This window comes from Lithobates pipiens, unplaced genomic scaffold, assembly GCF_037356315.1.
Source record: "Lithobates pipiens isolate NorthernLeopardFrog02 unplaced genomic scaffold, aLitPip1_a1.2 Scaffold_18, whole genome shotgun sequence".
Classification (NCBI taxonomy): Eukaryota; Metazoa; Chordata; class Amphibia; order Anura; family Ranidae; genus Lithobates; species Lithobates pipiens.
Window position 1 is genome coordinate 420,992,543 of NW_027507758.1, and position 26,740 is coordinate 421,019,282.

At 45.9% G+C, this 26,740-nt stretch overlaps 1 protein-coding gene across 1 annotated transcript in view; it reads left to right on the forward strand.

Moving 5' to 3' along the window:
* Positions 1 to 26,740, forward strand: part of ZBBX (zinc finger B-box domain containing) — a 350,269-nt gene that overhangs the window by 257,012 nt on the left and 66,517 nt on the right. The gene's annotated exons all lie outside the window — the stretch shown is intronic.

Sequence of the window (26,740 nt, forward strand, 5' to 3'; positions counted from 1 at the left end):
CCTGGATAATCCAGGTAACTGCACCCACTTCCGGGGCTAGCTCTCTGCGGAACGGGGCGTACGTTCCGCAAGCGCCCGCCCCCTTCAGCAAGTGCCCCGCTGCCTGCTGGGAAACACACAGCTCCCAGAGGCAGCGGGGACCGTCCGGATTGCGCCGCGCGGCTCGCGCATGCGCAGTAGGGAACCGGGAAATGAAGCCGAAAGGCTCCATTTCCTGATTCCCATACCCAAGATGGCGGCGGGACCCGGCAGCCGAGCGAGCGATCGGCTTCGGGTGCCGACATCGCGGGCGCGCTGGACAGGTAAGTGTCACTATTTAAAAGTCAGCAGCTGCAGTATTTGTAGCTGCTGGCTTTTAAAAAAAAAAAAAAAAAAAGGAGTCCCGGTGGACTCCCGCTTTAACAAATGAGGAGAGACTTTAAGGTTCAAGTACTCTTCGAGTTTTCTGGGAAACCCAAGAACTCATCATCACTAATGTCAGAATTTATGAAGCTCAGCTGCTCACAATCACTGACATTACTTTCTTCGCTATCTTCATATACAATACAATCTTCAGTTCCATCTAAGGCATTGCTAATGCCACATTTTTTGAATGACTATACATCGATTTCCTCCTTCACTGAGCGCCATGATGTTTTTACCCATTCACAAACTTCAGTGATAGTGGGCCTCTTCATTTGTCCAGTAGGCGTCAGATCATGATTACCAGCAGCCATCCATTTGTTCCACTCTTCTCACATAAAGACTTTAAATGGTTTGTTGATGGAAACACCGAGAGGTTGCAACTGGAGGGTAAGACCCCCAGGTCTTCACTTGCTAGATGGGTCTTCACTTCTTTAAAGCACTTTTTTGTAGTTTTGCTAATATGTGCTCTAAACTCCCTCCAGGACGTTTGGACCACACTTTTTCAACCCATACTCTCATTCCATTTTCGTCCATCCATCCTTTTTTTATGAACATGTACAAGAACTCCTCGTGGAATCACTTCTTTTGGAAATGTTTTCCTTTTGAAAATTAGCATGGGTGGCAATTTGGTGCCATCTGCACAGCATGTCCTGAGGTTTTCACAGTTATGGTTTTGGCACCTTTCAGATCAACATTCCTTTAGATGGCACATCAAAGGTAAGTGGAACTTCATCCATACTCCCAATCTGGCCAATTTCAAAACCATTTTTGTTTCTAGCATCAATCACAAATTTATGAAAAGACAGAATCTTAGATTCATATTCTTTTGGCATTTTTTGCGCAATTCTAGTTTTGGTGCGCATAACAAGGTCATATCCCCTCATAAATCTGTAGCACCATGATGGTGATCCAGTAAAATCCTGAATGCCTTTCTCTACAACAAGGCATTTGGCTTCATAGATTATCATTTTTGTAGAGACTGAGAAGCCCTTATTCCGATGATGTGTGATCCATTCTTTCATGGCCACTTCTAACTGTGGCCACTTTGCAGCATGCCCGCGAAAAGTGGGCTTACTTTTATTTTCTTTTTTGTAGCTAATCCTCCTATTTCCTCCACTCTCATAATTTTTTCAGTTGGAGGTGGCCCAAAATGTCTGTCCGCTGCTCTGTTTCCATGTTCCTTAGCATATTTTACTACCTCCAGTTTAAAAGGAATTTTATATGCTAGTCTTTTCTGCTTCATCATCCTTTCTGCTTTAGCACCTGGTCCCTGGCCCCACTGTGGCTGGTTGAGCTGGCACCTGGTCCCTGCTGTGGGTGGCTGAGCTGGCACCTGGACCCTGGTGCCTGCTGTGGGTGGCTGAGCTGGCACCTGGTCCCTGCTATGGGTGGCTGAGCTGGCACCTGGTCCCTGCTGTGGGTGGCTGACCTGGTACCTGGTCCCTGCTGTGGGTGGTCCCTGTTGTGGGTGGCTGAGCTGGTACCTGGTCCCTGCTGTGGGTGGTTGAGCTGGTCCCTGCTGTGAGTGGCTGAGCTGGTACCTGGTGCCTGCTGTGGGTGGCTGAGCTGGCACCTGGTCCCTGCTGTGGGTGGCTGAGCTGGCGCCGGGTCCCTGCTATGGGTGGCTGAGCTGGTACCTGATCCTTGCTGTGGGTGTTTGAGCTGGTACCTGGTCCCGGCAGTGGGTGGCTGAGTTGGTACCTAGTCCCCGGCAGTGGGTGGCTGAACTGGCACCTGGTCAGTGTTAATATCCAGTATTCAGAGACAGTGTTTAGTAATGCCTTTTTTTTATTTACTCTGCTGTAGAATGCAGGGCAGGCACTGTTTGCAAATGCTATTAACTGGGACTTGAAGTGAGGCAGCGACCCATGAGGGCTCACTTTACTGTACTGTAGAATGAAGGGCGGGCACTGTTTGCAAATGCTATTAACTGGGACTTGAAGTGAGGCAGTGACCAATGAGGGCTCATTTTACTGTATACTGTACTGTAGAATGAAGCACTGTCAGTGCAAATGCTATGAATTGAAAGGGACCAATGAGGGCTCACTCGATTAGTCAGCTGACTCAGCAACAGGAGAACAAAGCAATGCACACTTTGTATATCATAAGCGTCTGATAAAATATGTGCATTGTTTTGTATAGTGCCGCTGCCTAATAAAACATGCATATTGGTTTGTATAATGTGCATTGTTTTGTATAGTGCCACTGCCTAATAAAACATGCGGATTGGTTTGTATAATGTGCATTGAATTTTGACAGGAGCAGTGCAGCGGCGAGTGGTTAATATACCGGTAATGTATTCAGGGGATTAGTGTTTATAAAGGGCCACGCCGGCACAGTGTGAAGTAAGACAATCTGTCAGAGAGCTGTGTTCTGTCAAACATCGGCTACTGCGCATGTACATGCATGCTCAGTAGCCGATGTAATACAGAACACAGGCTGAGTGCGCGGAGCAACACGCAGTGACGTGTGGGTGTGCCTCCATGCACTGGACAAAGCAACGCTTCTTGGGCTGATTCTACAAGGGCCGTCCCCCTTCCCTTGCTGTGTAATATGTGCAGGAGTGCTGCTGGAAAAAGATGCCGCCACAAACCTGTTTGACCCCCCCCCCGTGAGCTCAAGCTAATGGCGCCGGCTGCCTTCCATCTGCGGATGTGCTCTCTGACCAGCACTGGCCCGGTATGTTAAATGGCGCAGACGGGGGGCTGGCCATTCAGTATTCGGACCATAAGACACAGGGACAGGGACATTTGATCCGAAAAATACAGTATATAATTACACACATAGGGCTTTTTTTTCTGGCGGAACACCGTTCCGGTACCTATGGCAGCCCTCTCTGCTCCAACATGTCATATAACACAATAGCCGGTAAAGGAAGTTTTCTGCACAACTTACTTCCTCTACCAGCTTCTCTGTGCTAGCCCATGTGTGAGATCTGCCCTCGATTGGGTCAGGACACAGCACTGCAACTGCTTGTGGCCATCCAAGTGGCAGCTTACATCCCCGCCTGCCGCCCCCGCTAATCTGACAGTTCCGATAGGTATAGCTCGCTGATCGTCACTTTACTGTGACAAATTTGAAAGAAAAGAGCCTGCATATACCATACAGCAGTGGCTGCTTTCCAGATGAGGGGGTAAGGGGCTGTGAAATGGGGTAGGGGAAGCGTTTTTGGGAGAGTGGACATGGACATAGAGAATGGTGAAAGTGGGGTTTTGGGGAATTTGTACAGAGGAGGACTGGGAAGGGGGGGGGGGTGATTTGTGCATTGAAGAGAGCTGTGTGGAAATTTTGACAGAGAGGAGAGCTGGAGGGTTAGTAAGGAGGAGAACTGCGGGTTAGGGAAGTAAGCAGAGAGGGAAGCTGGGGGGGGGGGGGATTCTGCAGAGTAGAAAACTGGGAAAGTGTGTGGTGAGGGGGGATTTATGCAGATAGGGGAGCTGGGGGCACATTTAGCAGAGAGGAGAGGAGGATGGGGATATTTGTGCAGAGAGAAGAACTGGGAAAGGTGAAGATTTGTGCAGAGAGAAGAACTGGGAAAGGTGGATATTTGTGCAGAGAGAAGAACAGGGAAAGGTGCAGATTTGTGTAGAGAGGAGAGGTGGGAAAGCTGGAGATTTGTGCAGAGAGGAGAGGTGGGAAAGGTGGAGATTTGTGCAGAGAGGAGAGGTTGGAAAGGGGAAGATTTGTGCAGAGAGGAGAACTGGGAAAGGGGATTTTTTACTTATTACCATTATTTAGTGCCACTGTACTTCTCTACCCTAAGGAAGGTGTGGTTGAGGGTGGAGTTTGAGCGTGGTTGGAGGCAGGTTTAGGTGTGGAAGTTGGCCGGGAAGGGAGAGTTCCTGCACCTTTTCTCTGAGAGAAAAAAAGCTGTGTTTGTATGTATATATATATATATGTGTGTGTATATATATATATATATATATATATATATATATATATATATATATATATATATATATATATATATTGTGGCAGCACGCAGGTAAAATCACCTGGTTGTATCCAGGATGGGAAATATGTGTGTCCTAGATTCAGGCTTTATGCAGACTTTTACAATTAGAGGGGAAGAGTTAATGAGCCCAGCTGTAGTAAGTGGGCTCATTAAGACCTCTACAAAAAACCCCAGCATGCATAGGGAGATGCTCCATCCTGGAACCAGTTTTGTGTTGTATAGACTGGGGAGTGTGTCACCTGTACTGTGCGGTGAGTTAACGCCTGTGTGGCAAAACCTTTACAACAAAGGCAGGGACTGGTACAGCACAAGGCTGCACCCAGTTGTTAGACAGGGAGTCTACGTGTGTAGTTAGAGGTCAAGCTGACCAGGATTTATTTTCTTGTTTTATTTTGTTTGGCTGTTATATGTATCACTGCATGTAGCATAAATAAACCGGATCTTTTGTTTTTTTAACCTACACCGCTGTCTGCTGTGCCTGACATTGTGTTGTGAACCCATCCAGGGGGTGACACACACCCGCTGCCGAGCTAACCCCTCACAGTTGGTGGAGAATGCGGGCACTTTTTTTTTTGTTAAGGCCAGCATGGAGGAGATACTGAGACAGCTGGCTCTAGCAAATGCAAACCAGCAACAAGCAAATGCAAATCAGCAGCAAACAAATGCAGGTTTACAAAAGAGCCTTGCAGCCCAGCAGCAGATAAATGCAACTTTGCAGCAGAGTTTGGAAAATCAGCAGAAGGCTCACCAGCAGAGTTTGGAAGCTCAGCAACAAGCCCAGCAGCGATCTGAAGCCCGCTTCATAGACCTGTTGCAGAAGCAAGAGCAGAATTTTCAACAGAAAATAGAGACATTAATACAGCAACGTCCGCAGACCAATGAAGCAAGTGGTTACAATAATACCGCATCCTTTGGTGTGAGCCGTTTACTGACAAAAATGACTGGAGAGGATGATCCGGAGGTGTTTTTGACCACATTTGAAAGGACTGCTGAAAGGGAAAAGTGGCCTAAGGAGCAATGGGCTGGACTGGTGGCCCCTCTGTTAACTGGGGAATCGCAGAAAGCTTATTATGACCTAGAGCCTGACCAAGCAAAAGACTATGTGGTGCTAAAAGCAGAAATATTGGCACGGCTGGGTGTCACCCTGGCCGTCCGGGCTCAGCGTGTGCATAACTGGACTTTTCAGGTTGGAAAACCTCCCAGGTCTCAAATGTATGATCTCATTCACCTGAGCAGGAAGTGGCTGCAGCCAGAGACTTTGACTGCACCAAACATTGTGGAATGTGTTGTTATGGATCGTTTCCTGAGAGCTCTTCCTACTGCCATCCAAAAATGGGTAAGCCGTGGAGACCCAGAAAATGCAGATAAACTTGTGGATCTGGTTGAGAGGTACTTGGCTACAGAGAACCTGACCACATCTTCCAGGGACTCACGGACTTTCCCCCCTAAGACCAGATCATCCCCAGTGGCGGGTAAGATGACTCCAAGGGGTGAGGGTGGAGAGAGTGAGAGGGTGGGAGTTCTACCTAAGGTCTGGCGGGAGCAGCCCAGGAAGCCCATGCTGCAAGAGGCAGCGAAAAAGATTATTTGCTACCGCTGCCGGCAAGAGGGACATATTGCAGCCAATTGCCCAGTTGTGGATGAGCCTATGCAATGTGACTTTATAAGGGAGAGACGTCAGTCGCTGTTTGCGACAGTTGCATGCACTGCCATTCGGGGACCTGAGAGACATTTATGTAAAATGTGTATTAATGGTAGACATGTTGATGTGTTGCTAGATTCAGGTAGCCTGGTAACATTGATAAAAGCTGAATTAGTTACTACAGAGGTCTCTGGGAAGAACAGGGTGGCTGTTATTTGTGTGCATGGGGACACCCTAGAGTATCCTGTAACTTCAGTGTTTTTTGAGACCCCCAAAGGTAACCTCTCTCATCAGGTGGGGTTAGTGTCTCACTTACAACATGATGCTATTGTGGGAAGGGATTTTCCAAAATTCTGGGAACTCTGGGATTGTCCTGAGCCCCCCACTGGTGCCCCTATAAACCAGGAAGATGACCAGAATTCCTTGTGGGGGTGGTGAGGACTCTCCTGAATTTCCCTTGTCGGTATTGGCGGGGGAAACTCGAGAAACTGGGGAGGAGCCAACATCCTCAGTTGAAAACATGCCGTCTGTGGAGTTTTCGGATCTTGAGGTTCACAGGGAAAATTTTGCCACAGAACAGTTAAAAGACCCCACCCTAATAAAGGCACGGGAAAATGTGGTGAAAATAGATGGCGAGTTAGTGAACCCAGATAAGACTTGCACTTACCCGTACTTCACTGTGGAAAGGGACCTGCTGTATCGAGTGGCTCAAAGGGCAGAAGAAACCATTGAGCAACTTGTGGTGCCCAAACCTTACAGGAAGTTGGTGTTAGAATTGGCCCATGGGCACATTCTGGGAGGTCATCTGGGGACCGAAAAAACCAGAGAGAGGGTATTGCAGAGATTCTATTGGCCTGGGGTCATGAAGGAAACAGAAAATTATTGTTCCTCCTGCCCTGTGTGTCAGAAGTCGGCACCTATGCCACATTTCCGTAACCCGCTGGTACCTCTTCCTATCATTGAGGTCCCCTTTGAAAGGATCGCAATGGATTTGGTAGGTCCGATAATGAAGTCCGCTAGGGGGCATCAGTACATTTTGGTTATATTGGACTATGCCACCCGATATCCGGAAGCAATTCCTCTTCGAAATACCTCGGCCAAAACCATAGCCAAAGAGCTATCTCTTGTTTTTAGCCGCGTGGGTATTTGTAAGGAACTGCTTACGGACCAAGGTACACCCTTTATGTCCCGGGGGATAGGGTCTTGGTGCTAGTCCCTACGGTTGAAAGCAAATTTCTGGCCAAATGGCAAGGTCCATATGAAGAAATTGAAAAAATTAGTGAGGTGAACTACAGGGTTAGACAGCCAGGAAGGCGAAAGCTGGAGCAGATCTATCACGTCAATCTGCTGAAAGCCTGGAGGGATAGGGAATCCCTAGTCGCAGAGACTTTGTCACAAGTACAGCCTGATTGCTTAGTTCCTGAGGTTGGAATAGCAGACACCTTATCGAAAGCCCAACAACAGGAGGTTAAAGAGTTTGTACTTCGTAACAAAGAGATTTTCTCTGAGCTTCCGGGACAAACATCTGGCGTAGAGCATGACATTATCACCCCGCCAGGAGAAAGGGTAAAACTAAAACCTTATAGAATACCAGAGGCCCGACGGGAGGCACTACGGGGGGAGGTTCAAAGGATGCTGGAATTGGGTGTGATAGAGGAGTCCCAGAGTGACTGGTCCAGTCCTATCATACTAGTGCCCAAACCTGATGGGAGCTGGTGGTTTTGTAACGATTTTCGACAATTAAATAAAGTTACAAAATTTGACACCTACCCCATGCCGCGTATAGATGAGTTGATTGACCGGCTGGGAACAGCCCGATATATGACAACTCTTGATCTCACCAAAGGGTATTGGCAAATTCCCCTGGCCGAGTCGGCCAAGGAGAAAACTGCGTTTGTAACCCCAGATGGGGCATTCCAATATAAGAGAATGCCGTTTGGGTTACAGAATGCACCGGCAACATTCCAGCGGAAAATGGATAAGATTCTGAGGCCCCATCAGAAATATGCTGCAGCTTACCTGGATGATGTGATTATTCATAGCACAGACTGGGTCTCACATTTACCAAAAGTACAAGCAGTCCTAGACTCTATCCGGGAAGCTGGGTTTACAGCCAATCCAAAGAAGTGTACCATTGGACAGGAGGAGGCCAAATATCTTGGGTACACTATTGGGAGGGGGGTGATAAAACCCCAAGTCAATAAAGTCGAGGCCATACAGAGTTGGCCACGTCCCAACAGCAAGAAACAGGTACGAGCCTTTCTGGGAATCGCTGGCTATTATCGACGATTCATTCCCCATTTTGCTTCTCAGGCTGTGCCCCTCACCAACCTGACGAAAGGGAAAGAGTCGGTCATGGTTAAATGGTCCCCAGAGGCTGAAGAAGCATTTCAGTCCTTAAAAACAGCCTTATGTAGCCAGCCAGTGTTGTACTCACCAGACTTCTCTAAGGACTTCGTGGTACAAACTGATGCATCAGACGTTGGGTTAGGAGCAGTGTTATCCCAGGTCTGGAACGGGGAAGAGCACCCAGTCATTTACCTCAGCAGGAAGTTGAAGTCCCATGAGGTAAATTACTCCACGATTGAGAAGGAATGTTTAGCAGTGAAGTGGGCTCTAGATTCCCTTCGGTACTATCTGCTAGGTAGGCACTTTGACCTGGTGACTGATCACGCTCCTTTAAAGTGGATGGCTCAAAACAAGGAGACCAATAGAAGGGTAAATAGGTGGTTCCTGGCCCTACAAGAATTTAACTTTACAGTTAAGCATCGCCCTGGTGTTAAAATGGGGAATGTGGATGCTTTGTCTCGGATACATGCGTGTCTGGCTGCTTGTGTTACAACCCCAAGGTTGAAACAAGAGGGGGGGGTATGTGGCAGCACACAGGTAAAATCACCTGGTTGTATCCAGGATGGGAAATATGTGTGTCCTAGATTCAGGCTTTATGCAGACTTTTACAATTAGAGGGGAAGAGTTAATGAGCCCAGCTGTAGTAAGTGGGCTCATTAAGACCTCTACAAAAAACCCCAGCATGCATAGGGAGATGCTCCATCCTGGAACCAGTTTTGTGTTGTATAGACTGGGGAGTGTGTCACCTGTACTGTGCGGTGAGTTAACGCCTGTGTGGCAAAACCTTTACAACAAAGGCAGGGACTGGTACAGCACAAGGCTGCACCCAGTTGTTAGACAGGGAGTCTACGTGTGTAGTTAGAGGTCAAGCTGACCAGGATTTATTTTCTTGTTTTATTTTGTTTGGCTGTTATATGTATCACTGCATGTAGCATAAATAAACCGGATCTTTTGTTTTTTTAACCTACACCGCTGTCTGCTGTGCCTGACATTGTGTTGTGAACCCATCCAGGGGGTGACACACACCCGCTGCCGAGCTAACCCCTCACAGTTGGTGGAGAATGCGGGCACTTTTTTTTTTGTTAAGGCCAGCATGGAGGAGATACTGAGACAGCTGGCTCTAGCAAATGCAAACCAGCAACAAGCAAATGCAAATCAGCAGCAAACAAATGCAGGTTTACAAAAGAGCCTTGCAGCCCAGCAGCAGATAAATGCAACTTTGCAGCAGAGTTTGGAAAATCAGCAGAAGGCTCACCAGCAGAGTTTGGAAGCTCAGCAACAAGCCCAGCAGCGATCTGAAGCCCGCTTCATAGACCTGTTGCAGAAGCAAGAGCAGAATTTTCAACAGAAAATAGAGACATTAATACAGCAACGTCCGCAGACCAATGAAGCAAGTGGTTACAATAATACCGCATCCTTTGGTGTGAGCCGTTTACTGACAAAAATGACTGGAGAGGATGATCCGGAGGTGTTTTTGACCACATTTGAAAGGACTGCTGAAAGGGAAAAGTGGCCTAAGGAGCAATGGGCTGGACTGGTGGCCCCTCTGTTAACTGGGGAATCGCAGAAAGCTTATTATGACCTAGAGCCTGACCAAGCAAAAGACTATGTGGTGCTAAAAGCAGAAATATTGGCACGGCTGGGTGTCACCCTGGCCGTCCGGGCTCAGCGTGTGCATAACTGGACTTTTCAGGTTGGAAAACCTCCCAGGTCTCAAATGTATGATCTCATTCACCTGAGCAGGAAGTGGCTGCAGCCAGAGACTTTGACTGCACCAAACATTGTGGAATGTGTTGTTATGGATCGTTTCCTGAGAGCTCTTCCTACTGCCATCCAAAAATGGGTAAGCCGTGGAGACCCAGAAAATGCAGATAAACTTGTGGATCTGGTTGAGAGGTACTTGGCTACAGAGAACCTGACCACATCTTCCAGGGACTCACGGACTTTCCCCCCTAAGACCAGATCATCCCCAGTGGCGGGTAAGATGACTCCAAGGGGTGAGGGTGGAGAGAGTGAGAGGGTGGGAGTTCTACCTAAGGTCTGGCGGGAGCAGCCCAGGAAGCCCATGCTGCAAGAGGCAGCGAAAAAGATTATTTGCTACCGCTGCCGGCAAGAGGGACATATTGCAGCCAATTGCCCAGTTGTGGATGAGCCTATGCAATGTGACTTTATAAGGGAGAGACGTCAGTCGCTGTTTGCGACAGTTGCATGCACTGCCATTCGGGGACCTGAGAGACATTTATGTAAAATGTGTATTAATGGTAGACATGTTGATGTGTTGCTAGATTCAGGTAGCCTGGTAACATTGATAAAAGCTGAATTAGTTACTACAGAGGTCTCTGGGAAGAACAGGGTGGCTGTTATTTGTGTGCATGGGGACACCCTAGAGTATCCTGTAACTTCAGTGTTTTTTGAGACCCCCAAAGGTAACCTCTCTCATCAGGTGGGGTTAGTGTCTCACTTACAACATGATGCTATTGTGGGAAGGGATTTTCCAAAATTCTGGGAACTCTGGGATTGTCCTGAGCCCCCCACTGGTGCCCCTATAAACCAGGAAGATGACCAGAATTCCTTGTGGGGGTGGTGAGGACTCTCCTGAATTTCCCTTGTCGGTATTGGCGGGGGAAACTCGAGAAACTGGGGAGGAGCCAACATCCTCAGTTGAAAACATGCCGTCTGTGGAGTTTTCGGATCTTGAGGTTCACAGGGAAAATTTTGCCACAGAACAGTTAAAAGACCCCACCCTAATAAAGGCACGGGAAAATGTGGTGAAAATAGATGGCGAGTTAGTGAACCCAGATAAGACTTGCACTTACCCGTACTTCACTGTGGAAAGGGACCTGCTGTATCGAGTGGCTCAAAGGGCAGAAGAAACCATTGAGCAACTTGTGGTGCCCAAACCTTACAGGAAGTTGGTGTTAGAATTGGCCCATGGGCACATTCTGGGAGGTCATCTGGGGACCGAAAAAACCAGAGAGAGGGTATTGCAGAGATTCTATTGGCCTGGGGTCATGAAGGAAACAGAAAATTATTGTTCCTCCTGCCCTGTGTGTCAGAAGTCGGCACCTATGCCACATTTCCGTAACCCGCTGGTACCTCTTCCTATCATTGAGGTCCCCTTTGAAAGGATCGCAATGGATTTGGTAGGTCCGATAATGAAGTCCGCTAGGGGGCATCAGTACATTTTGGTTATATTGGACTATGCCACCCGATATCCGGAAGCAATTCCTCTTCGAAATACCTCGGCCAAAACCATAGCCAAAGAGCTATCTCTTGTTTTTAGCCGCGTGGGTATTTGTAAGGAACTGCTTACGGACCAAGGTACACCCTTTATGTCCCGGGGGATAGGGTCTTGGTGCTAGTCCCTACGGTTGAAAGCAAATTTCTGGCCAAATGGCAAGGTCCATATGAAGAAATTGAAAAAATTAGTGAGGTGAACTACAGGGTTAGACAGCCAGGAAGGCGAAAGCTGGAGCAGATCTATCACGTCAATCTGCTGAAAGCCTGGAGGGATAGGGAATCCCTAGTCGCAGAGACTTTGTCACAAGTACAGCCTGATTGCTTAGTTCCTGAGGTTGGAATAGCAGACACCTTATCGAAAGCCCAACAACAGGAGGTTAAAGAGTTTGTACTTCGTAACAAAGAGATTTTCTCTGAGCTTCCGGGACAAACATCTGGCGTAGAGCATGACATTATCACCCCGCCAGGAGAAAGGGTAAAACTAAAACCTTATAGAATACCAGAGGCCCGACGGGAGGCACTACGGGGGGAGGTTCAAAGGATGCTGGAATTGGGTGTGATAGAGGAGTCCCAGAGTGACTGGTCCAGTCCTATCATACTAGTGCCCAAACCTGATGGGAGCTGGTGGTTTTGTAACGATTTTCGACAATTAAATAAAGTTACAAAATTTGACACCTACCCCATGCCGCGTATAGATGAGTTGATTGACCGGCTGGGAACAGCCCGATATATGACAACTCTTGATCTCACCAAAGGGTATTGGCAAATTCCCCTGGCCGAGTCGGCCAAGGAGAAAACTGCGTTTGTAACCCCAGATGGGGCATTCCAATATAAGAGAATGCCGTTTGGGTTACAGAATGCACCGGCAACATTCCAGCGGAAAATGGATAAGATTCTGAGGCCCCATCAGAAATATGCTGCAGCTTACCTGGATGATGTGATTATTCATAGCACAGACTGGGTCTCACATTTACCAAAAGTACAAGCAGTCCTAGACTCTATCCGGGAAGCTGGGTTTACAGCCAATCCAAAGAAGTGTACCATTGGACAGGAGGAGGCCAAATATCTTGGGTACACTATTGGGAGGGGGGTGATAAAACCCCAAGTCAATAAAGTCGAGGCCATACAGAGTTGGCCACGTCCCAACAGCAAGAAACAGGTACGAGCCTTTCTGGGAATCGCTGGCTATTATCGACGATTCATTCCCCATTTTGCTTCTCAGGCTGTGCCCCTCACCAACCTGACGAAAGGGAAAGAGTCGGTCATGGTTAAATGGTCCCCAGAGGCTGAAGAAGCATTTCAGTCCTTAAAAACAGCCTTATGTAGCCAGCCAGTGTTGTACTCACCAGACTTCTCTAAGGACTTCGTGGTACAAACTGATGCATCAGACGTTGGGTTAGGAGCAGTGTTATCCCAGGTCTGGAACGGGGAAGAGCACCCAGTCATTTACCTCAGCAGGAAGTTGAAGTCCCATGAGGTAAATTACTCCACGATTGAGAAGGAATGTTTAGCAGTGAAGTGGGCTCTAGATTCCCTTCGGTACTATCTGCTAGGTAGGCACTTTGACCTGGTGACTGATCACGCTCCTTTAAAGTGGATGGCTCAAAACAAGGAGACCAATAGAAGGGTAAATAGGTGGTTCCTGGCCCTACAAGAATTTAACTTTACAGTTAAGCATCGCCCTGGTGTTAAAATGGGGAATGTGGATGCTTTGTCTCGGATACATGCGTGTCTGGCTGCTTGTGTTACAACCCCAAGGTTGAAACAAGAGGGGGGGGTATGTGGCAGCACACAGGTAAAATCACCTGGTTGTATCCAGGATGGGAAATATGTGTGTCCTAGATTCAGGCTTTATGCAGACTTTTACAATTAGAGGGGAAGAGTTAATGAGCCCAGCTGTAGTAAGTGGGCTCATTAAGACCTCTACAAAAAACCCCAGCATGCATAGGGAGATGCTCCATCCTGGAACCAGTTTTGTGTTGTATAGACTGGGGAGTGTGTCACCTGTACTGTGCGGTGAGTTAACGCCTGTGTGGCAAAACCTTTACAACAAAGGCAGGGACTGGTACAGCACAAGGCTGCACCCAGTTGTTAGACAGGGAGTCTACGTGTGTAGTTAGAGGTCAAGCTGACCAGGATTTATTTTCTTGTTTTATTTTGTTTGGCTGTTATATGTATCACTGCATGTAGCATAAATAAACCGGATCTTTTGTTTTTTTAACCTACACCGCTGTCTGCTGTGCCTGACTTTGTGTTGTGAACCCATCCAGGGGGTCACACACACCCGCTGCCGAGCTAACCCCTCACAATATATATATATATATATATATATATAAACTGTAATGTTTGGGAGCTGTGTAGCACTCACCAGTGAGTAGAGCCCACGCCATATATGCCATTTAAGGGCTTGTATGCCCACTTTTATTAAAGAGAAAGAAAATGTCCAATAGCACAAACCTTTGCCCACACAGGGGTTTCCAGCAACAACACAAAACAAAGTAAGTTAGATTTCCCCTCCTGGGCTTGTAACACAGCATTCCTGTGTACCTGTATGAATGCTGTACCTCTGTCAGCTCTTCTCCTCACAGCATCCCTGCTGCTCTGGTCCTCAGGCTTGGGCCCTCTGTCTGTCTGTTCCTGTGCAGACATGCACACTTGTGGCTGCTCCCTTGCACCCACATGGAGGGTGGAGCCCATAACCCTGGTCCTGACATTGCAAAAAAGCCCTGTAAACACCTGCATAATGAGTGTGCTGGCTGTTTCCAAAACCTAAACCCAGGAATGGAGATTTCATCCCACCCGGATCACAACAAAATCTCCAGGCTCCAGGTCCCAACCACCGAGGAAATTGAAAAAAAGAGTTTCTTCCGAATCAAACAAGCATCCTAGAGTCCCTCAATCTGCCTTTAGAATCGTGGGCAACATACACCATGAGACAGGGAACTGTATTGTCACAATACCATAAATTGGGGCTATGCAATTAGCGGACATCTAGCTGTTGCAAAACTACAAGTTCCATCATGCTTCTGCCTCTGGGTGTCATGCTTGTGGCTGTCAATCTTGCTATGCCTCATGGGACTTGTAGTTCTGCAACAGCTGGAGGTCCCCTAATTGCATATCCCTGCCATAAATTGTTGATGCCCTGGAAGCCAGGAATAACTGAAGAAGACTGCAATTCCTGTCATCTCCACTTACTTCTGGGTCCCATGCTGAGCAGCCAGTGTGATACATTCTAAACACAGGTGTAGAGCTGCTTGGTAGATTGGGTTCTCTGTTCTTCTGCCTCAACTCTGTTAGCAACCTTGGCTCCTCTGATACACCAGGTTAAGCAAATGGATACTGCGGTACTATTGGGTTCACAGTTCAGAATCAGAAAGCAAACATCTAGCTGGTTAGTGGTAAAGGAAACCAATATATTGTCACGGTTGAAGTAAATGGCAGTATGTACATAAATGAGCGGGTAATGAATTAGGTCAATTACTTTTCACTAGACAATATGATCACTAGAATGGAATGGAGTTCTATGCAGCTTAATTAGAGTAAACCTGGTAATCCAAAAAATCAGCACTAAGCAATGGCATTTGGTAATTAGCAACGATAATCATTGCTGCGATAACTCCTCTGTAAACAGTGGGCTGTAACCACTATAAGCCTAGTACAGACTATTTGTTTTTTCTCATTCAACCCAGTGGGCTGAAAAAAAAAGAGCTCGGGGGGAGCCACTGTAGTAACTATGCAATGTTAGTACAGCAATCTCCACCACTGAGCTCTTGGGTTTCCCAACCCCCCCCCAGAACACACTGGTCAGCACTTGTTGGCTGAGATACCTGATTGGCAGACCTTTCTTGGTCATGTCTCTTCGACAGGAGATGACTTCTTTTGGGCTTGGACCAAATGTCAGCCAGTTTCTATTGAACCAGCTGATGCCACCCTATATATATTCGACCCATGTGTATGGCCCTTTAGCATGCACTCTATTACAGTAAAATATAAGGCTCACTGGTGAGGTACCTCTTACTATGTACAATAGGTCGCATAGTGTGGCTCAAGAAATTATTCAAGAATGGTTTGAGGAACACAATGCGTTCAAGGTGTTGACATGGCCACCAAGTTTTCCAAATAAGACAGAAGAGAGAGGCACCTCTAAGTGAAGAATTAATAGGTGTTTATTTTCCCAAAACAAGATTAAGAACCCTTTTATAAAATCTGGCAAATTAAAAAAGCGTGTATTCATTGATAAAGCCAGGTGGATGGGTCCCTGGCATGTAAAGACTCTCACAATTGTGTCCTGTGCTGTAGCAAAAACATAGAGCTCGAGTTCATGATGTTCATGATGGACAGAGATCCTGGAAGTGATGTCAGCAGAGAGACAGCATGAATCGGATGTAGTCATCAGTAAGGGACGCATTTCGGGAAACATTAGTAAGTTCCTTTTTCAACCTAATGAACCTAATGACTGCAAGTGTACACACAGGTAAACTTATACTATCTTCGGTGGGGACATGATCGAACAAAAACAAGGAAGACAGGAAGTGAGAAACATTCTCTGAAAGATATATAATAATGGGTATACTGATAAAAAATAATAATAATAAATGAAAAAAATAAAATAAAAATATTAGTATTAAGAATTAAAATAAAATATAAACATTTTTACTAATAAAAGAGGAAGGGTAGAGAATGCATATCCCATCCATAAAAAACATGAAAAAACAAAAACACGCAACAAATAGTAATAATAATGACCAATCATAATGGGAAAAAGGACAATCTCAGATATTACAAAAATATTATAAAAACTATTTAGGAATGTGTGTAGGGTTATATGAGCCCTATAAATATTTTTTTGTCCAACCACCTGAATGTAGCATGCATATAATCCATGGTCTGTGAATACAAGTCTCCAGGATTGAGAATTTACAGGTAAGTTAAAAATCCCTTTTTTCTTTGAAAGGCCCTTCATTGCAACTTGCCATGGTTTTGATGTTAGTCTGTCAAACATTAGGGGAATGAATTAAAGTCATAAAAAGTGATCCAATTTCCATCACATGCTGGCTGCCCTACATCACTGTCTTATTTCCAAAATACGTCTCCTTTTGGTGAACATATAAAGAACTCTTTGGCTGAAATGTTGATCTGTGGAGCAGGCTTGCAAAAAGTGTCTTTTGAGCATGCACTTTGTGGGTCAATATGCCTTTGCAACCACATTATATACACTCTCATCAAGGATGTCACAGGGGGTACTCATCTACCCCAACATTAGAAGCTTAGGCCTTCTGCCTCTTTCCTTTCACCCCTTTCATGTTTTACCCTCTAAAACCAACCCCTTGCCAGGTTCAACTGCAAACCCTGAGCCTCTAAATTCCCCAAACCTGCAGAACGTATGTCCCCACCTTGCATAGTGGGTGGATGTCTTTTGGCTGTTGTGGACCTATGGACAGACAGCATCTTAAATGCCTGGTTACAAGAGGTGGTTTCCTCAGACTGCAATCTAGAATTCTGCTCTTAACCCCTTCCCTTGCTTCATGTTTTCCAACCTTCCTCTGTCACCACGCAGGTTAACATACCCCTGGCAGCCTATTACAGGTCCTATGGATCAAGAGGTTATTGCCCCGGTTCTTGTGAAAAGGTTTCAGGATTTTTATTCCAACTTTATCACAGTGTTCAAACTAGAAGAGGACATTTTGTCTTGGATCTCAAGGTTCTAAATGTCTTCATTGTGACCTACAAATTTTGTGTGGAATCCACCAGATTTGTCATAGCCTCTCTTCATCAGGCAGACTTTCAAGGACGTGTACTTGCACATCTTTTTTCCAGCACACTTTCAGTTTAAGATATCGTTTTTTCAGCACACTTTCAGTTTTAGATATCACCATTTGACCTCTCTATTGTACCACAGCGTCGGGGTCACATGTGGCGTGATGGTGTCAACACATAGCACCGCCCTACATGTTTCCTAATACCTTATGTCTTCATGGGGCCGTAAGGTATTACGAAACATGTAGGGCAGTGCTATGTGTTGACGCCATCACGCCACATGTGACCCCGACACATGGGTGTTTGCTTTTTTTTTTAGTTTGCCGGCTTTTTATATTTGTCTCGTTTTTGTATCATGTCATATTGCGGTTAACACCGCTTGTTTTTATAACTACTATAAGCATTAAAGGCTTAATTTTATTAAGAGTTACTTCACGAATGGAGGCCGTTTGTCCCTTTACACTCGTGACTGAGTCCGAGTGTAAAATGTTTTTCAGATTAGAAGGTCTGCCAGTCGGGTTGCTCTTTTACTGCCTTTTATTGCTCTTTTATTGCTTTTTATTATTTAATCTTCCAGTGCGGTATTTTTTTATTTATTGACAAGTCTTGACCGACAATATCATGCAGTCTGTTTGAACCTTTAAAGGTCAGTGTTGGATCCAACTTCAACTTGGAGTATATGGGCATTATCCTTGACACAGTTTAGCTAAATATTTTCTGTACCAGGGAAACTTTAATGAGGCAGTAAAGCATATCCAAAAACGTGTCATGGTTCCATACCTCTTCCAAGTGTTGTGCATGGACTATTTGGGTGCTGACTCTTGCAGCCCATCTCAGCTCCAACATGAACATGCAAACAAGATGAGTTTATTCCATGATACAATAAATAGATGCATATTTATTGCCTCCACAGAGGATACCAAGATAACAACCTCCTGGTATGTATTTTACCCATAGTGGTCTTGCCATTCTGTCCCGTTAAGGGTAAAATCTGTATAGGGAGTGTAGTATGTTGGGTGGAGACAGTATGTATGCAGCTATTTCATGATTCAAGCACTAAGTAGAATTTGATGGAGTGTGACTCTTATCCTGTTTACTCCTTCAAGGCAGTGTCATTTGCCCAGTTCCACTCCACACCCCTACAACTCCACATCTTGTCATTGTGGGACAAACTGGTTCAGTTTAGTGACTTAGGAACCCAGCTTTGGAGTTGAGAAAATCCTTTCTTTTCTCCTGGAAGATCCCCGCAACAGATATAATCCTGTCTGGCTGAGGAGGAGTCCTAAACACCATATTGATGCAGGGAACTTGGACTTTAGGCAAATCACATCTTCCAATCGATATTCTGAAGCTCAGGGATATTTGGTTGTTCCTAAAACACTGGACACCCCGGCTGGTGGGTCATCCAATCAGGATCCAGATGGACAACACTGCTGCAGTGGTGTACCTCAACATTCAAGAAGGAGAAATAATTGCTACTATGGCAAGAGGGATAGGTAGAAGGATTCTTTCCTGGGTCCTGGGCAGAACTTCACCCTCCAGCTTTGTCCACCATTTACATTCCAGGTGTGGACATTTGGCAGGCAGACTTTCTCAGCCAGCAGCACTTGGATCCAGAGGAATAGGCCCTAAACCAGGAGGTGTTCCAGGATCTGTGTCATTGGACAGTTTGTCTTCAGATACAGAGATCGTCTTGTGGAAGCAATGGAAGCTCTGGTGGCTCTGTGGGATCACTAGAGCTTGAGCAACACCTTTCTTGCCCTGAAAATCCTTCCTTATGTGCTCTGCAAAATCTAGTTGGAGAGGATCCCAGTGATCCTCTGTATTGGACTGTCCCAGAAGGATGAGGTACTCCAACCTCCTGGCAGATACCTTTACAAATTGTTAGGATCTTCAATCTCAAGGAACAGCGGTGCCCATAAAGCAAGTCTTGAGGCATAGAGGCCTCTGTGAATCCGAAATGACAACAAGCTAGGGAGTTCACTTCCTAAAATGATCTATAATTGCACATGGAAGATATACTTCACTTGAAACTTTCATCCCAGGAAATATTCTGTGGATGTATCCTGACCTTTTTACAGTTAGGTCTTGACCAGCATTTGGCCCATTGAGGGTCATTTGATCTTGTTCCAGAGACTGCTAGTGTGCTATTCTTTTAAGACGTTTGTACAGGGTGTGATTCATGTAGCTGCCTTGTACATTCACCCCTTGCTCCATGGAATTTGACTTTGCTTTTTTGGTACTTCAAAAACTGCCCTGTAAAACTAAAAGGTATATTGCTCTTTCTATGCTTACTCACATGGTTGCCTGCCTTGTTGCTGTCATCTCTGCGGGGGGTGCATCTCACAGCCTTGTCTTGTAAAGAACCCTTTCTGGTCTTAGCAAGGTAACATTGGGACATACAGCCTTTTTCCTTCTTAGCATGGTTTCAGTATTTTCACCTCAACCACCTCAACCAGGACATTGTACCGCCATCCCTCTGTCCGGCTCCAGTATATCAGAAGGAAATCACTGCCTTTTCTGGATTTAAGTCTACCTCACAATCACTGCTTCCATTAGGAAGACAGATTGACTTTTTGTGATCTCAGATGGTTCCTGCAAAGGGGAACCAGCTTCTCACCCAAAATTTCTTGGTGGCTTAGACAGATAGTTGTTCAAGCCTATTGTCTTAAGGATCGTGTTCCATCCTGTCAATGCACACTCTACTAAGTCTGTGAGTGCTTTTTAGTGGGCTAGTTAGCATTTTGTTTGCTGTGTTGCCCACCCCTCAGTTCAGACTGCCTTTCAACATCCCAAATCTCTCTGCACCCTGTGTTCATCAATAAATGAAAAATAAAATACGATTTTATTGCTTACCGTAAAACACTTTTCCTGGAGTTTGTTGAGGGTCACAGGCCTTACCCCTCTGTTTTTTATAGTCTTGCGGTTATCATTGCTTTGTTATGAAACTGAGGCATGGTGGGAGTGGGAAGAGTTATACCAGGCAGGTCACTGTTTATTTTTGCCAGTGTCCAGTCCTCCTGGAAGTGGCAGCATACTCCAAATGTCTCTGAATCTTGTGTCCCTCAATGAACTCCAGGATTTTTTCAGTGAGTACAAAAATATTATTGTGAATTAGAAGCTATTTTATTTAGCCATTTGTTTCAACATCATTTTCGAAAATACATGCTGAGCACAAACAAAGCAAAACCTCAACAAATTAGCCCAAATGTATCTAGCCAGTGGAAAGCCTAGGATTTAACAAAAAGTCTTTATTTTTATTTGCTTATCTTTCTACTACATAAAAAAGTGTGTTTACCAGAAAAGCTTAGCCTGTACATTTATTCCCATTACAAGAAAGGGAAAAATAGATTATATTATTGGATATTCTTTGTTTTTATGCTTTTCATCTTTTGTACTTTTTTTTAAAGAGTATCTTCAGACAACAAGTAATATTTGTTTAGTCAGCTGCCAGTTTTTGTCCAAAAAGGCATTTTCTATATGCTTAACAAAGGATGTATCTGTGTGCCTTTTTGTTTTTACATAAATCTCCCATGATATGTGGTTGCCAGATTATGCAGGGCTTAGACATTGTCCCTTGGCTAGACTGCTTCTTGTTAGTCATCTAGAGCTGTGTAACCTTTCTCCTTCAGAACTACTTCTCCAGCAGACTGTAGTGGGGCAGATAAGACCATGGTGTGAATAATTTATGTTTGACTGATGAAAAGTTTGCATAGTTAAGATGGGTATGCATACTAAGCTCATGCTTATTAAGATCTATGCTGCCTGTGTGATTCAGTGTAACTCCTAATAGTGCATATGAGGCTACCTGGCCTCCATAACTCTTGGTCTGAGAACGGGGAGTCCCAGGTAACACCAGGTTATTAACCATTATAGTATTTTGCAAGATGCCCCTGATGTTTATATGAAGATCAACGGCACTGGAAAGGATGGATACACCTGTGTGTTTTCATGCTACATTTTATTGTTTAACTAGAGTATAGTTTTCATCCCTGCTCTTTTCTAAGAATGTTGCAATACATGATAAATCATTCCTATTTGTGGACACGACAGAAATAACTGTGAACAAAAGCAAAACATGGGAAACGAGGGCATGCTATATCCAAACTAAAGCAAAAATAAAATAACAGCAATCACAGAAATGAGTGATTTTTTTTTCCTGTTTTCTTTTGGCTAAAATGTGTGGTAATTAGGTCTCAAACGAGCAGCATGGGATATTGCTCCTTCAAAGTAACAAACACAAAACCTTTCATTTCTGCAAGAAAAAAAAAAATAAAGAATCCCAGGAAGTCTGCTTTCTGATACAGTAAAAATATTATAATGAGTGCTTTATGGGCACCGCTGTACCAATTACCCAGCTTGTTCTTGTGTTCTTTGAATGCCAGATTTTTAGTTCACTTATTATCTAAGCATAAAACCGAAATCGCTACCTCATACAATTTTAATTGTAAAGTAACTTTTAGTTTATTAATCTTAATGTGGAGTTGCCTTCCAATTTCCAGGTTAAGCTGTACTTTTACATGTTGTGCCCACAATTTTTTATTGACTAGATTGCCTATATTAATGCCCTTAGAGCACATCCAATCTTTAAATGGCTGGTGTGATTGTGGATGAAAAATGAGCATGTGCATTTAAAGGAACCCATCAAGACATTTATATGGAGTTGTTTCTATAGGTTGAAGCTCATGGGTTGTTATATTTATGCTTCCTTGTCTAATTGGAGATTCACTGACCTGAATACAGATGTCGGTACCAGGAACTGGAACACCTGATATACACATGCATGTTCCAGGCCTGTGACTCACAAAAGCTTTGATCCAGGTATGAAGATAATGGCCCTGAAGCATGCAACCAGTAACACATTCGGGGAATTCATAAAGGGAGTCATGGCACCACAAGTCAGTGCGGGATGTGAGGACGTAGCGACCGCCCAGGGGGAGGGGCTAGCCTGCGCTAAGCACAGTGTATGGGCAGGCAGGGGATGGAGGACATGGCGCCGCCAGGGGAGGTGAGAGGCTTTGGGACGGACGGCATGGGCTCCCCCCTGCTCTAGCCCTGCAACGCACATTTGGCGGGGTCCTGTATCTCGGCCGCCCATGGAGCGATAAACAGCTCGAGCGAGCAGATGGTAACACTGAGCTGCCGGCGGCCTCCCTCTGCTTGTGCTCCCTCTGTCCCCCCCCTCCCTCCGCTGATGACAGGCTGGATGGAATCTCCTACAAGACACAGTGATGCTGGAGGAATCTAAGCGTCTTAGCAAAAGGACGGTACCTTGTATTTACTCAAATGACTCTTTCTGTAATTCTATGAGAACTGTCTATTAAGACTGTGCTGTTTGCCCTTGGAGCATATTTGCATGGGGATGCTTTTTGTTTGAAGATGAATTAATACAGACTGTGTGGATAGCTAGCTTGCATGACAGCAAGACTAATGGAATTTCCTTGATAGGCTCAAATGGTTGTTTCTGTAACACAGACAGCACAAAATGTTTCCCAAGGACACATAGGTGACCTAATGGTGGGAATCAAATCAGTTGCCCCCTGCATAAATGTTTGGACCAGCGAATAGGAGGCTAAAGGCCTTTGGAAGTATACCAACAGCGCAGAAAACTGAACTCTGATTGTACTGAAAGTCAATCTGATTTCCAAAGCCGACTGTAGAAAAGAGAGAATTCTCCCAATCACGTATTTCTGAGGATGCCATTTTCTGTCTTCGCACCAAGCAATATAAGTCTTCCAGACATTATGATAGATCTTCCTAGTGACTGCTTTCCTAGCATTCACTAGGGTAGACACCACTGTACCTGAGATGCCACGATCCTTCGGCATCCTGGCTTCAATAGCCATGGCGTCAAATTTGGAGATTGTAAATTGCGGTGGAATATAGGACCTTGATACAATAGCTCTGCGGGGGCGTGGAAGCGTCCATGGCCCGTCTATTGCCAATCTCACAATCAGGGCCAGGCTGGTGCCACCATAATGACTGGAACCCCCTCTCTCCATATCCTGTGCAACAAATGTGGAAAGAGAGGGATCAGGGAGAAAGCATAAACCAAGGAGTACTGGCTCCATGGAACTACTGGAGCATCTGCTCTGATTGCTAGGGGATCCCTTGTTCGGGACACAAACTGATGTTGCTTGTTATTGAACCTGGATACCAATAGATCGGCATCTGGCCATCTACAACGCTGGCAAATTTCATGGAACACCCTCGGGTGTAGGGACCAATCCCCCTGGGCAGATCTGCTGGCGGTTGAGATAATCTGCCTTCCAGTTCTCTACCCCCTGGGATATGAGCCAGCAATAGAACTGACACATGTCCCTCTGCCCAGGTTTGTATGTTTACCTCTTTCTGAGCTGAACGACTACTTATACCACCCTGGTGCGTTATACAGGCCACTGCAGTGGCATTGTCGGACTAAACCCTGATAGGGCAGTCCTGAAGCTCCACCGTCCAGGACCGTAGAGCCAGACGTACTTACCGCAAATCCAGGATGTTGATGGGCAGGCTCTGTTCTGCCCTTGACCATCTCCCCTGAACTGTGAGCTCCTCTAGGGTCACTCCCCAGCACGAGAGACTGGCGTCTGTGGTCAGTACTCTCCAAGACACCGGGAGGAAGGTTCTTCCCTTTCACAGGTTCTGATCCTGCAACCACCAGTTTAGGCTTAAGTGCGCTCAAGGAGATCAGAACATGGGGCAATCCAGGGCTTGCCCTGTCCTGTTCCAAGCCGACAAGATGTCTTATATAGGCCTGGAATGGAGCCGTGCATAGGGCACTGCCTCGAAGGAGGACACCATCCTACCTAGAAGACTCATACAGAGCCGAATGGAGGGTTGTCTGGTGCCCCTTATCTGATGCACCTGATCCTTCAGGGCACAGATCCTTACGGGTGGCAAAAATATCCTTGCCTGGACCGTATCTAGGATCAGACCTAAATACTTCAGACTTTAAGCTGGTCTCAAGGCTGACTTTTCGGTCTTTTATGACCCAGCCCAGACTTTCTAAATACTGCACTGTGCAAGCTATTCTCTGTTCTAGAGCCGGGTTTAGAAGAGTTTTGGACCCAGCGTTTCTTCTGGCCCTGGTCCTGGCCCTGCGGCTTGCCAGTGGCTCTTGTGCCCTGTTGGCAGCAGAACTGCCTTGGTGCTGAGACACCTGAGGAAGCGGTCCCTGAGTTTTTAAATGAAGGACACCTGGTCCTACTCTTCATAGGAAGTTGAGATAGCTTATTTCCGGAAATCTTTTGGATATATTTGTCCAAATCATCACCAAAGAAACGCTCCCCATGAAAGGGGTACCCTGCCAATAACTTCTTACAAGGAAGCTCGGCTGACCAGTTCTCAAGCAACAAAAGTCTGTTCATGTGTACAGACAGGAGAGTCAGAAACCTGCTCTATTGAATCCTTCAAGGCATCAACAGCAAAACACGCGCTTGAGATATCTGCTCTGTTTTCAGCAGGATCGTCCTCTTGGTTAGGCCTGTCAGGCCATCTGACTGATCCTTTATGGATTGGCAGACTCAAATTGCTGTGACAGCTGGCTGAATAGCTGAACTGGCCAAAGAAAAGGAAGCCCTTAATAGTGATTGCAGTTTCTTGTCAACAGGGTCCTTCAAGCCCTGTGCGTTATCCACCATACAAGTTAATTTCTGTTTTAAGGAAGAGACTGCCGCATCTACAGCTGGCATGCTCCACTTCTTAGCAAACTTTTCCTCCATGGGATATAAAAGGGAAAACCTGTTAGGAGGAACGTAAATCCTGTCAGGATGTTCCCAGTCAGCATACACCTCCTGTTCCAACAGTGGGTGCAAGGGGAAAGCCTGTGAGGCCTGAAGAGGCCTCGGGGACCCCCAAAGAGGAACAGAGGGGCTCATAAACCTCTGCAGGAAGTAACTTAAAGGCCGAACGAACCATCTTGGTTAGATCAAAAACCTCTGCGACTGAGAGGCAGGTACAAACTGGATATCTTCCGGCCCAGGCTCAGAAGCAGACTCAACTGCCAGGTCCTCTACAGAAACTGTTGCATTTAGCTCTTACCCATCCTCAACCCATTCCTGCTCCGAGATAGTTGGTTCAGAGCAGGGGGATCGTCATGCTTCTTACCACCCTGCAAGATAGAGGCAATCATGCAAGCAATCCTGTCCTCTAACCCGGCTAGGGCTAAGGACAGATCAACCCTGGTGATAAAGGCTGAAGCAGCAGAATTGACCGTAGGCACAATACCAGACAGGTGCAGGGGCTCAGATTGCCTGGAAGCCTCTGATTTTTCAGGAGTTACAACATTGGGTTTCAACTAGGCTCCTCAGGAGCTACTGACAACTTAAATATGCCCTTCCCTGTAGTGTTAGCCCTGCTCCTCTTTTTTGAGCCACAAAAGGAGTTCCTGGGTTTAGTATTTACATACCCCAGAAGGGAGACCCTTTAATAGGGCTCACCAAGACCCTAAACAACAATCCTGCTAAGCACCTTAGCCAGCCAAGCAACACCTGGTGGCTCACATGACCTAGATAAGGAGAAATGAACCACTGAAAAATTACTGGTTAAGAGCCTGTTCTGTGCCCCACAGTTTTCCCCTGGAAGCACATGTCTGCCATACTCCGCTTAAATAAGCTGGCTGTACGCCGGGACGTTCCACGCATACATGCGCACGCACGTGCATGGTCTCGGCGAATGGGCGCAGCTGTATTTGCATATGAATCTTCACATGACAAGATTAGGCTATGGAACATTACCAGTCCAGGTGCAGGGCGACCTTAGAAAATAAAAGCCCGATCTACACCCATCACAGCGGGTTCTGTCACTTGGAAACCTTAAAGGAATGGGGAACCTGTTTTAGGGTCCGCTCCCTTGGACCTGTACAACACCCTGCAGGAATGCCTTAGATCTGTGGTGTCCAGGATTCCACTCCACAGGGTCCAGTGCTCGAAGGTTGTGTTACAGGCAAAACCTCGCAGGATCCTTGTGTCTTCTTTGCGAGGCTCGGGTATCATTTATTTAAGCATAAAAGCTTTTCCTCAAATGGATCCAATGGGTTAATACCTTGATTCATTTAAGGAACGTTTTTGCAACTAAAGACCTGGAGCTCAGAGAGCTCAACAAATATGCCCATCCACCTTTCAGACACTGGTAAAAAAAAACTGAAGTACTTCCTGTATGGGAGGGGTTATATAGGGGTGGACTTCCTGTCTAAGACTGTCTATCAGTGTCCATTCACCTAGAGATAGTGTATAACCCAGTAGGTAATGAATATTGGCCTAACTCTGTGTCCTGTGATGTATGATAAAGAAATGCAATGCAAAATGGCTTCCTGGAGACATTCTGTATGCATACGGTGTACAGAACACCCTCCAGATATGTCATTCCCTGATTGTATGATTAGCTTACCGATTTTC